Source organism: Bicyclus anynana, chromosome 12 (assembly GCF_947172395.1).
Source record: "Bicyclus anynana chromosome 12, ilBicAnyn1.1, whole genome shotgun sequence".
NCBI lineage: Eukaryota > Metazoa > Arthropoda > Insecta > Lepidoptera > Nymphalidae > Bicyclus > Bicyclus anynana.
The window spans coordinates 10,399,299-10,412,391 of NC_069094.1; the positions used below are offsets into that span (position 1 = coordinate 10,399,299).

Sequence of the window (13,093 nt, forward strand, 5' to 3'; positions counted from 1 at the left end):
TCCTCTAGTCAGGGCTTGCCTGGTAGAGATTGTTTTTAGCAATAAAGCCGCCTTTGCATGCTAATTATTAGTTTAATTTATTCCTTTTTAATGTTTTAAATTTATTTTTGTACTTTTTGTGTGCAACAGAATATTTCTTTTATTTTTAATTATTAACTAATAATAATAATAGAATATGCAATTTCGAAAAGGGCGCATGTCTGAAAATTTTAAATGTAAAAATAAAAAAAAAAATTATTTTCCAAACCAGTGTATTATAATTTCTAAAAGTAACTATTGTGTTACATTTTGGTGCTAATTCGCCTTCGAAATTATTTATTTTAAAATTAATCTAAATATGTTATTAGATATTTTATATTATTGTGATATGTATGTACAGAATATCCGACATATGCCCTATTCGAAATCGCATATTCAATTAAAGTAACTAATTTCTCGAAGAATAATATAATTCAAAGTTTATGGCGTTTATGTATGCAAGTGAATAATTTCAGGTCAACTACCGTTCATTAGGTATACAGTGTATAGTTCATAATCATGTACATAATGTTAAGTGTATCACATAATTGATATGTAGTACAAATCAGGTTATTGATTTGTGGTGTGTGGTGTGCAGAGTACCTACAGGCCGGGCGTCGACCCTTGGTGACTGCACCATTGCACACGGGACGGGAATGCCCTTATTGTAAACATTCAGGACAATTTGCTTTGTCATCTGAATTTTTGTGACCATTGAATACCAACTAATATTAGAAAAGTGAATTTGTTGTTTTTTGTGTTAAGCTTTCACGACTAAACCGATAAACCGATTTCAAAAATTCTTTGATCAATGGATTCCGAAGGACCACAGTGTAAAAGTGAATAAATATTATGACCTAACAAATGAACTCACTAAAAATGGCTATGTAGTTAGTCTGTACACCGTAGAAATAGGTGCGAGAGGATTACCAGCAAAATCTCTCTATAATTTGCTTAAAGACGTTAGACTCTCTAGAAGTGAATCTAGTTCTATATTAGAACGAGTATCCAAAGCTGCTCTAATACGATCTTACCAAATTTGGCTAGGCAGGGAGAACAACACGAGCAGAGAACGGGGAGTGTTGATCGATCGTCAAGAAATTCCTTGACTCTACATCCTGTAGTCACAAGTTCAGGACTCTGCTCGGAGTTTCTTCTCTACCATGCAATGGACCCTGCACCCGCACGGTGAATCCATGGAATGCTAAGATAATCGTCTCATTGGCTAGTAACAAAGGCCAATTGTATTTGTACTACGCGGGTTAACTTAAAAAATAATAGTATTTTTACATTTTAATGTTAGATTGATAGAAACAGGACAGTACAGACAGTTACAGACAGAAACTAAAACAGAGAATTTCACCGGCAACCATAACAACTCTTCACTGAGAAACACAGCAAGTTTTATAACATCTTATCATAAGCGGCTAAAGTTTCTGTTTGTCGCCGATAGCTTAGTTTGCGTACGAGTAAATGTACTAGCCAATGTGGTAAAAGCGAAGCTTGACCGGGTCCGCTAGTAATGTTTAAAAGTTAACATTTATTCTAAACGCTTATTATTTCGTTAGCGCTAATTTTTCCTGACATATTACCATTAACAACTCACGATTTATATATGTTGGAAATTACACAGGCTCTGACAAGTTTTATTTATGGCACAAATAAAATAATCCGCAGCTACCTGTCATCGGCAATGATAATTTACGATACGTTAATATTATAAGTAAAGAATTTCATGTCATTGTCGGTATTTTAGTTATTAGTACATAGTTTTTACTATTTACTAACCATATTCCCTAAACCAGGTATAGGCAATCTTTGACATGCTGTGGGCCAAACTGCAACTACGTTTGCGGGCTGGGTTTAAAAGTAGTGCATTTTCATCATCATCATCATCATCATTATCAACCCATATTCGGCTCACTGCTGAGTGCTCACGAGTCTCCTCTCAGATGGGTTAGGCCAACAGTAACGCTGGCCCAATGCGGATTGTTAGACTTCACACACGTTGAGAATTAAGAAATTTCTCAGGTAGGTATGCAGGTTCCCTCACGATGTTTCTCCTTCACCGTTTGAGACACGTGATATGTAATTTCTAAAATTGCACACGACTGAAAAGTTGGATGTGCATTGCGCATGCCTCGGATCAGATTCGAACATACGCCCTACAGTATTGGAGGCAGAGGTCATATCCACTGGGCTATCAGGGATTAGTACATAGTATTTACTAACCATATTCCCTAAACAGTCCCGTGGATTCACTCACGTAGTTTCCGTTCCCGTGGGAATACGGGGGAAAAAAATATAACTAACTAGCGGACGCCCACGACTTCGTCCGCGTGGAATTTAGTTTTTCACAAATCCCTCGGGAACCATGAATTTTTCCAAGATAAAAATTAGCCTATGTGTTAATCCATGCTATAATTTATTATATCATTAAAATCATCACCTTTCACAAATCTCGGGAAACCATTTTAACACATTAACACATAGGCTACTTTTTATCCCGAAAACCATCGGGTTTTCGGGATAAAAAGTAGCCTATGTGTTTATCCAGAGTAAAATCTATTTCCATTCTAAATTCTAGCCAAATCGCTTCAATAGTAGCGGCGTTAAAGAGTAACAAACATCCAAACATCCATACATATTTTCGCGTTTATAATATTAAGTAGGAAGGAAGATGTTTCTTGCTAGTAACGTAGCTTTTCATTAGTGAACATGTTTTTAAATTGACATAGAAGTTTATGCGCTTATATATTGAGGGGTTATACCCTAAATAATAGCACCTGATTGACTCAAAACTTGAGAACGAACAAGGTTTCAGAATTTATGTCAGGCCAGGCAACAGTTGTATTTTATTTTCACGAGGAAGTTAAAAGCAAATTAATTTAGTTTATTCGCGGTTATTACAGTGAGCGAACGCGGGAAAATGAAACCATCTAATTTAGCAGTTTATAGCTGAAATTGCTGAAACTGGTGGGCGGCGTAATTCCAATCATCACCATCATCATTCAACGATTTTTTATACTAGAGATATAAAGATATGTCTATACTTAATATTATAAAGCTGAATAGTTTGTTTGTTTGTTTGAACGCGCTAATCTCAGGAACTACTGGTCCGATTTTAAAAATACGTTATAATAAGATAGCCCATTTATACAGGAAGGCTATATTGTTTGTTTGATTGAACGCGATAATCTCAGGAACTACTGGTCCGATTTGAAAACTACTTTCAGTGATAGATAGCCCATTTATAGGCTATAGGCTATATTTTCAAAAAAATTAGGGATCCTTTTTGTAACTTCAAGTGACCTTGTCGGTAGTCAATACCACAAGCGTAACAAATTAACAAATAAACTCACTTTCGCATTTATAAACATCAGTATCGATTTTAAAAGCCCAACTGAGTTCTGACTCGAACCGAATTCATGGACCGTAACAAAAAAAATCTGCTGCCGTATGCGTGAGAGAAAGGGAAGCCAAACAATGGCGCCGTAACGCGTTACGTTATTAAGCGGCTTATCCTCATATAAGAAGTTATGACTTGACCGACGAGACGCTTAATTCTTCCATACACTCGTATAGATAGTTGCATTTTCTCCTCAAACTAGAGATCCTGGGGTCTTATTATGAAACGTTATATATACGAAAACGTATCAGGGAGGTTGTTCTCCGCGGAAATGCATTCTGGCAACATTCCAGGCGACTACGACTTTGTATAGTAATCAGTTAACATTATTAGTATAAATGTTATATTTTTTTTATTAAAAAAAAACTTTTGTTAAATTGTTATGCATTTGTCTAGATAAAGTGCAGTTAGCCATTCAGCAAATTGGCGAACAAAGCAAATAATTGCTGTGAAAAACGTGCAACGAATTGTTTGACTCTAAGTTAATAGCTTCAATCGCTATCAAATTGAAGTACGTATTTCATTCCGTTTTCTTTAATAGCAATCTTCTGTGGTATAGATCGGGTGAGTCTCTATTACAAATATATAAAACAAAGTCTTCTGCGTTTGTTTGTCTGGCTGTTCGCGATAAACTCCAAAATTAAGTACTAAAATGATTTTTATATAGTTTCCACCAACACATGACGAAGGTTTTAGTATGTAACTAGCAACTAGCGGACGCCCTCGACATGGTCCGCGTGGAATTCAGTGTTTCACAAATCCCGCGGGAGCCATGGAATTTTCCAGGATGAAAAGTAGCTTATGTGTTAAACCAGAGTAAAATCAATATCCATTCCAAATTTCAGCGAAATTGCTTCAGTCACCGCAGCGCAAAGGAGAAACAAACACACACACACACACACACACACACACACACACACACACACACACACACACACACACACACAAACTTTCGCCTTTATTATAGTAGTGTGATTTGACAAAGTTTTGTTTTAATGGGTTCTAATGCTAGCCACAAACGGTCAATTATTCTCACATTTCTGCAGCACCCACGACTTTAATTGATCGTGTGTTGGTCACTGGTACTGGCGTTTGCTTTTCAGAAACGTGAGAATAATTGACCGTCAATGGCCACCTTAATATGACGATGAATAATAATCGGTGTCGGTATTCAAAAACAACAAACAAAGTGTTGCGAAATCGTAGGCATCAGCTTGTTAATTTATAATAATAAAAAATACTATAGTAGGTTTTGGTTTCGGAAAATTCGTTCAGTAGGTATCTAGTTCTTATAATGAAATCTAGTTTATCAGGTATATCAATATTAGTATGAAATGACTCATTGTGGCGCTATTTAGATCTATCTTTTTCTGTAGATATCTACTTACTACAAACTTATCTTCAAATTGTACTTCATATTTATAATATGAGTATTTATTTTTCATAAATATATATATATATATTTTTATTCGTTACAAGTTAGCCCTTGACTACAATCTCACCTGATGGTAAGTGATGATGCAGTCTAAGATGAAAGCGGGCTAACTTGTTAGGAGGAGGATGAAAATCCACACCCCTTTCGGTTTCTACACGGCATCGTACCGGAACGCTAAATCGCTTGGCGATACGTCATTGCCGGTAGGGTGGTAACTAGCCACGGCCGAAGCCTTCCACCAGCCAGACCTGGACAAATTAAGAAAATCTCAATCTTCCCAGCCGGGGATCGAACCCAGGACCTCCGTCTTGTAAATCCACCGCGCATACCACTGCGCCACGGAGGTCGTTAATAGCTGTGCCCCTTTCATGGAATTTTCGGGAGTAGCCCATGTAATAGTTCAGACTGATTCTATGTCTGCCAGATCCGTTCAGTCGTTCTGGATTTGACAAATTGTGTAACTAGTCCGATTTAATTTTATATATGCGTACTAGAGTAAACTAATAGTAGAGCGCGACTGAATTTCTGCTTTTCACAAATCCCGTAAAAGCCTGATTTTCCAGCAATAGCCTATGTTCTGCTCCAAGGTCCCATTTTACGGTTTCGGTTTAGCCGTTTTTAAAATTGTAACTTCTTCTTTGTCGTCACACTCTTGACAGAGTGGTCGTGGTCGTCATTTGGGTGCGGTGGCAAGCCTCACTATCCGTCGCCGTTCCTCCCGTATTGTGGCTTCTCTAACACATTTGTGGAGCGATCCATGGAGAGCGGGTTTTACTTGGTCAGTCCAGAATTTTAACAAGCCAATATTGTAACAGACAGACGTATATCGCATTTATAATGTTAGTGTGGATATACAGATTTTAAGAAATTCAAGATATTAAAAAATGAAACAATAGAAGCATAAAATATGTTTTCAACGTTTCCTGCGTCCAAATGTCAGTCGCAAGCAGCATCGCCTCTGGTGTTCCATACCATGCGATGTATAGAATACAATGAGTGTGTCCAACGGGGCGATTGTGGTAGGAGAACAGAGGTAGGGCGGGGTCACGAATTTCACGTACGGCCACGGGCATACTCGACCCCAACTGACTGCTCAGTAGCTCTATAGCTACGTTCCACTTAGGGATCCTAACGATCACGCTCACGACTGCAGTTTTCCATTCCACTTGGTTGCGACTTGCGAGCATTGAAAACAGAAAAAAATGTAGTTTATTAATATTATTGTTTTCAAAAATTTGTGATTTACCATTTTTATAATTTTAATTATTTAATGTTTTTAGAGTGGTTCCTTTGTAGAAAATAAGAATCTTATGTAGAAATTTTAATAGTACATTTAACGGTTATAAATGATTTTGAACGAAATTCTGAATGTCTAATATAAAATTGTATCTACATTAAAGAACCCACTTTTTTAGATGAGTCGTTGTGTGTCTTTCGTGAGCAAAATGTTCTGCAATACACGATCGTCATGTTCTGACTGCAGTGCGCAGTTCGACATTTCTATTTTTAAGTCTAGTCAATAAAAAAATACCTGCAAGTATTCGTTACAATGGAAGGACAAAAAGTCATTTCTTTTAATTTTAATATTTTTCTTTTTCTTAAAAATTATAAAACATACTCCTTTCTCAGAAATTTATCCCGCGGCGAATGAGCGATCGCTATTTTTATTGGTATTCCAACGAATATTCGCATGTTTCACACTACTCGACTAGATAGAAAACTGTGCAGTTAAAACTGCAGTTCTGTAGCACGGGATACAGAGTATTTTGGACGTTCCGATCGCCAAGTGGAACGTAGCAGTATGTGTGCCACGGATGTATGTAGGTTAACATCGGACGCGCTCGATACCGCCGTCGCTGACGACCACCTAACCTAGATCAGGGTACAGAGAGATCGCTTATGAAATCTGGCGCACACTAACTGCATAAATGACACGGAATTTAATGTGCCCGTGTATTATACACCTCCCTTCACGACAGATTGTCTATACAAATAAATAAAATTAAATTGTCTGTTTGTATTTTTTATCTCGGCACTAAATGCATATTATATGAAAGTATATAAATACTTCTACGATCTATTTCAAAAAATCTATTCTGAAAATTTTTAACTGTCTGCTTTTGTCCTGGCTAATCTCTGACACAGCTGGACCATTTTAATATACAGTGTTTTCCATACGAACTCTATTTAAATATATAAAAACGAAAGGTCACTCACTCTTCACGAAATTTCGAAAACTGCTTGACGTACAAAGTCGAAATTTGGCAGGGAGGTAGTTTATTTAACTATAAGTTAAACTATAGACGTAGGGTCGGATTAAGAAGGTCTAAGGCCGGACGGAGTCGTAGGCGTCTGCTAGTTGATAAAACAAACAAAATATAAATTTATTGCCGCTCGCTTAAAATCCTTTTAATGTTTTTACGTTTTATTAGTGTGATAAAATTAATTAATCATTATCAGACATTTTTGTACAGTGCTTTAAATTCCTGATTTTCAATGTTTATCGTTTCATGACACAGACAAGATAGAGTGGCGAATACAAAATGAATGCTCCACTAAATTGTGTCACGGTCCAGCCGTGTAGTATGAATTTCGACAGTCACGGCCTCGCCTAAACCTTAGAATTATATATATTTTTTTAAATTGAACTTTTTTTATGTTTTGGCACCTTGCAATTAGAAAAAAAAATAGCCAATTAGTGAATCAGATAATTGCTATAATAATTACAAGCAAAGTTAATTATTAATTATAAATATTATCTGAAGAGGAAAATACTCATACTTTTTAATTTAAGTGTGTATATTAATTTTTTAGATGCAACAAAACAAAATAATACCAATAATAATATGCAAAACGCTTACTTTTACTTGTCGTAAAAGTAAACGTTATGCATATTAATATTTGCATACTAATATTGTTATTAACATTTTATTGTATTTTTGGAAAATAAACGTAAGCTCTAGTTAGCATTATTAAATTAAATTGAACTATAAAATGCAATAAGATAAATTTAAAAAAAAATATTTAGCATTTTATAGACCCGGAACAAACTGCGCGTAGTGATCAATTCAAAATTTATACTTATGAAAAGTATTGCTTTAATTTAAATTAATTAAATTTTAATGTGCTTTGTTAGGAATGGGAGCTGTCGCTTCATGGTTTGGTGTAGAAATTAAATTTGGTTGCATTGAATTCTCAAAATAGCGTTTATTGTGCTTCAAACTACTTAAGGTATCAATTTATTTGAAGTGGTTTTAATAAAATTTATACATATTAAAAGTATTGCTTTATTTTAAATTAATTAAGTTAATAAATTAATTAAATTTTAATGTGCTTTGTTAGAAAAGGAGCATTCGCTACTTCATGGTTTGGTGTATAAATTAAATTTGGTTGCATTGAATTCTCAAAATAGCGTTTATTGTGTTTTAAACTAATTAAGGTTTTCAATTCACTCACACAATTTTATGCTCTGAACGTTCATTACGAGTTCCGATTGCAGTACACCACAATACCTTGAAGGTATGGAGGTAAAGGATATATTAGAAACGTCGGAATGCGCGCAGCCACCGTTCTCCGTGCAGCTGGTCTGCTTTTATCTCGATACGGCCAATTGTACGAGCCGATTTCAAAACGAAAGTACCTAACGCACATCTAGGACGGTGAACGTATTTCTCGACGAGATCTCTTGCGATTTATCTGTCTTCAAGTACTTTTGAATGCATAATTCATCGCGTTACAAACGCGAGGTGTCCTTTGCTGCACGAATTTCAACGTACGGATATCCGAAATGATGTTTTTGTGTTAATTTATTACGTGTCTTTTAAGTAAACAGAAAAATAATAAAAAATCAATAAATGAAAATATAAATTGTAATTTAGAATTAAATAAAGATTGATTTCATTTGCAGCAAATAATACTTTTGTTAATTTTTATTTGCTATGAAGTTTTCAGAAAAAATATATTTTAGCGTAGCATGAAGGTAAAACATAGTGAAGAAATCTGCAGACCTGAGAATTATCTTAGTTCTCTGAGTGTGTGAAGTCTACCAGGAGGAGACTCGTGCTCAATAGTGCCGAATATGGATGGTGGATTATGGCCTAACCCCTCTCATTCTGAGAGGAGACTCGTGCTAAATAGTGAGCCGAATATGGGTGTGTGTAAGTATGTTTGTTCCTCCTTTACGCTGCGGCTACTGAAGCGATTTGGCTGAAATTTGAAATGGAAATAGATTCTGGATTAACACACAAATGCTACTACTATCCCGGAAAAATCCATGGTTCTCGCGAAAACTGAATTCCACGCGGGTGAAGTCGCGTAGTTTTTTCATAAAAATAATATTCACCAGGTACGTTTTACGGTTTGATTGCAGTGAAGCCCTACTTGCCCTTTGTATGCAAACTCATTAGCGAGGTAAATGCAGCTGAAGTCTGCGTAGGCGCGTCAGACCAGCACTGCGAATAACTTAATGGACGGGGGGGCCTGTGATGTTAAATTTGTACTTACTCGAGCGTCAGGAGGAAATATTAAATTATATTATTTATTATAGGAAGAATAAATAAAATAAATAAATAAAATAAATGGTTATATTACTCTTTACGACGACGTAGACTTTTTTATTGACAATTTTTATTACTTCGGCTTGCCCAAATCGTCAGAAAATACTAGGGATTATATGAGCAATTATTTCCTTCAAATAAAAGAGTTACCACGCTTCAATCAAGAACTGAAATACAAGGATTTAATTTTGTAATCGTAACTCTTAGGTTACCCTTAGTCGTCTGATTTTCTAAAGGCAAATATTTTTACTTTTAATTGACGTCATTAGCGTAATCTGACGTGCTGGTTGAGTATTTCTGATGTTTTTTTTTGGTTGTCCTAACCATACCCACCAATATTGACGAGTCATACTTAGTAGTAAGGCTACTTACTCATAGGGCATGAAAAGTAATTTTTTTTGTATCATATTTCCTTCCGTTTATTTGCCGTATCTTTTAAATATGACCAATATTCCCATTCCCCTCCAACTAGTCGGGAAAGACTGTGCTAGGAGTGAGTACGACAATAGACCAACGGAAGGCAACGGAACCACCACCCCTCGGTGATGAGTCCAACCGCTCTTACTGTTGAGCTATTGTAGGCTTCAAAGCGCTCGAGTAATTCTAAATCAGTTAATCACGAAATACTTCCTAACAAACTAAAAGATATAGGAATTATTAATGAAGCTCACAAAATATTCGAGTCATATCTAGTTCATCGTTATAGTAAGCCTCTTTGACTCCCCAGCTATTATTATATCACCAGAAATGGTAACTGTTGCCTACCACAGCGCTAGAAAGTACACAGGCCGCTCGATTTTCTGATAGTATTTATGGCCTAGGAAACTTAGTCGAGCATTGCTTTTCAATTTAAATCTATTCGGCATGAAACAACTTTCCCGATGCTAATTGCTACTTACTTTCTAAAGTGGTTTGATGTTTTGATAAAATCTCCCTTCGATTCAATTTGAGGTTTATTAAAATTTATAAAAGAGAATGAATGCATGAGGTATTTTGATATTACCTACCCGTACTGCAGACGTTCAGTTTTAACAAAGCAGTTTTTGCTGTACAGTTTTATCTAATAGGGATGATGACAGTTTCTTAAATTGTATACCTATACTCGTAAATTAGGAGTACTTATGCTAATAGTAAAGCAATTTTGTGAAAGTAACAGGATATTTGCGATCATTGCTTTCGGAGCTACAGGGATTTAAAGGTGATAATGTCTGCCACGGATCCTTGAAAAACGCCCCATACAAAATGGCACGAATTAATGACGTAGATCATAATATCGTTAGATTTGTATGGGTGTTACAAATATTTTTGTTATTTGTGCGTTTATGTTTATCATATTGTAAAATGTCACGTTTAATGTAAGGAAGCTAAAGCTATATAAATTTTCATCTAATTATTAAAAGATTTTAATAGATTTTTAAATTTTATAATCCTATTTATTTTGCAAACATACAGACAATATTTGCTTTTTACGTATAAATAAGTTAACTATATATTCGGAAACTAGATATTCGGAATGTCTCATAAAAATCAATATATTCAAACCTAGTCACCATCCTCATTGAAATTATAATCAAAATCATCAGAATAATTTACTGACTGTTAGAACTGACGGACACTACACACGTACGATTTAACTGAACAGTTAGATTGATAAGTTAAAACTGCACGTCTGTAGCACGGGTTATAACAGATTAGGAATCCAGATACAATTCATCTAAATCTCTCCATTTTACTTTAAATAATTTATTAGTTACCGATATTTTAATTATAGTTTATGCATAAAGTTTAACATCTCGTGACGTAGAGTAAATGAGAGTTTTTGATATACAAGTGTATTCTACGTTTGTGTGCGTCGACTCAACCTACTTCTTGAATGCCGAAGCGGTACAAAGAAAACCGGACTCTATACATAAGTGGTTAAAGATAATATTGTCATTTTAATCGCGAGCCGTTCTCAATCCGACAATTAGGAACTGCTTTTAATTCGATAAAGCATAATCAACCTTATGATGCTGGGTAAAGATATAAATTAAAATGCGAAGGGTTATTTGAATACTGTACATGTACAATTCAACCATGAACTGCTTTGAGGAGCGTCCTGCGTAGCTGAGACCTCAATTTTTTAACCTCTCTCACTTATTGGTCAATCAGCGTGACATTTATATAGTACATATTCGGAATTGCAATACTTTTTTGAAGCTCCCACATTAATTAAACAACGCATTATCTTTTATTTGAAAATTATTGACCGTAATTATAATCATTGACCGTATTACGACTGGCCTGGACCGTGTTACTAGGCGTGTGTTAAGTGTTATAGATATGTAGGTAAATATATTACATTGTATATACCCTAATGTCATTGCATATGTAAAAATAACAAATGAAATTTTTAAATTTAGGTCTAAGAAAACTGTAGCAACAACGTTAATTATTATGCTTTTGCTCACTCTTCATTTAACCTGTTGCATCTCAAAATGCAATTTGGTGTAAAATAATCATCGTTTTTAAAACGTTCTTTAATTTAAGGCTAATTCGTAAAAATAACTTAACTTTTGACAATAAACTAGTGGACGCATATTACTTTGTTCGCGTGAAAACCACAACATTATTTATACGTATAAACCGTCCGCTTAATAAATTATCTACTGATGACAAACGCAATAAAACCAGATTTATAGTTTAAAAATTAAAAGATCTTAGTGTATAAACGCGGTTAGATAATTTGTTTTAAACTTATTATATTAAAATTAATCCAATAATTCAAATATATTCTCCGATATAGTTCTTTTAGCTTTATTCGTAAAAACTATCACGGTGTAAAAATAAAAAAATAAAAATATCTATTTGTTAATTTGTTATCCTTGGTGATTATTGATTATTTTATTTACCGTTTTTTCTCTGTTGCAGGCTTCGTAACCGGACACAGTAAATAACTTCAAAGCTGTAAGTAATATTTTGTGATACGTACACGTATCGTATACATTCGGTGTCGATACGTAGTAACAGATAACACTCGGCCGAGCCTCTCTAATTGTGTAAGTGCACTGTAAAGTGGACCGCGTCATTGCTCAATCAGATGCATCTTGTTCGTGTTGCGCGCGAGAGTTGAATTTCCCAACAGCGAAGAGAAGGCGAGAACTTCGAGAGTGCGCGGTTTCCCAATAGAAAGTCCTCTGGTGCAGGAAGCGGTGCACACGTGCACTGCCCTGCGCCGTGGGGGGGTTGGGGGGGGGGGGGGCGATGCACTTTCGTGCCGGTGACGTCACACGGTACCTTTCGTCAGCGTCACGCCGCGCTCCGTAAGAGATGTTACGCAATCAGCGCGCACCACTCGACTTTCCAATTTCGACAACGCTCTATTGTGTGGCGCTTTCAAATTTTTACTTTACCTTCTCCTGCTTTTGGGCACTTTCTTGCCGTTTCTCTCTTCTCGCTGAAAAATTGTCTGAACGGTGTGCGCGGACGCGTTGACCGTGGATGCACTTTCACTGCAGCGTTACGTGTTTATTTAAAAAAGGTGACAGCATTTTTTGGTTACCAAATTAATAGACAATGAAAAATTACAAACACTTGCAATTTTTAATAATTTAAAAATAGTCGATTAGCTACTTGATTAACAAAGCGGATTTATAAATGAGATAACCCGTCCTAGTGAGAGTACGGGGATAAAAT

At 35.6% G+C, this 13,093-nt stretch overlaps 1 protein-coding gene across 2 annotated transcripts in view; it reads left to right on the forward strand.

The window, feature by feature from the left end:
- The window catches only part of LOC112054017 (protein roadkill), an 88,089-nt gene that overhangs the window by 11,050 nt on the left and 63,946 nt on the right, over nucleotides 1-13,093 (forward strand). For both annotated transcript variants that reach the window (XM_024093653.2, XM_024093654.2), the window contains exon 2: nucleotides 12,329-12,364. The gene's annotated coding sequence lies outside the window, so the exon portion shown is untranslated. The remainder of the gene's footprint in view (nucleotides 1-12,328; nucleotides 12,365-13,093) is intronic.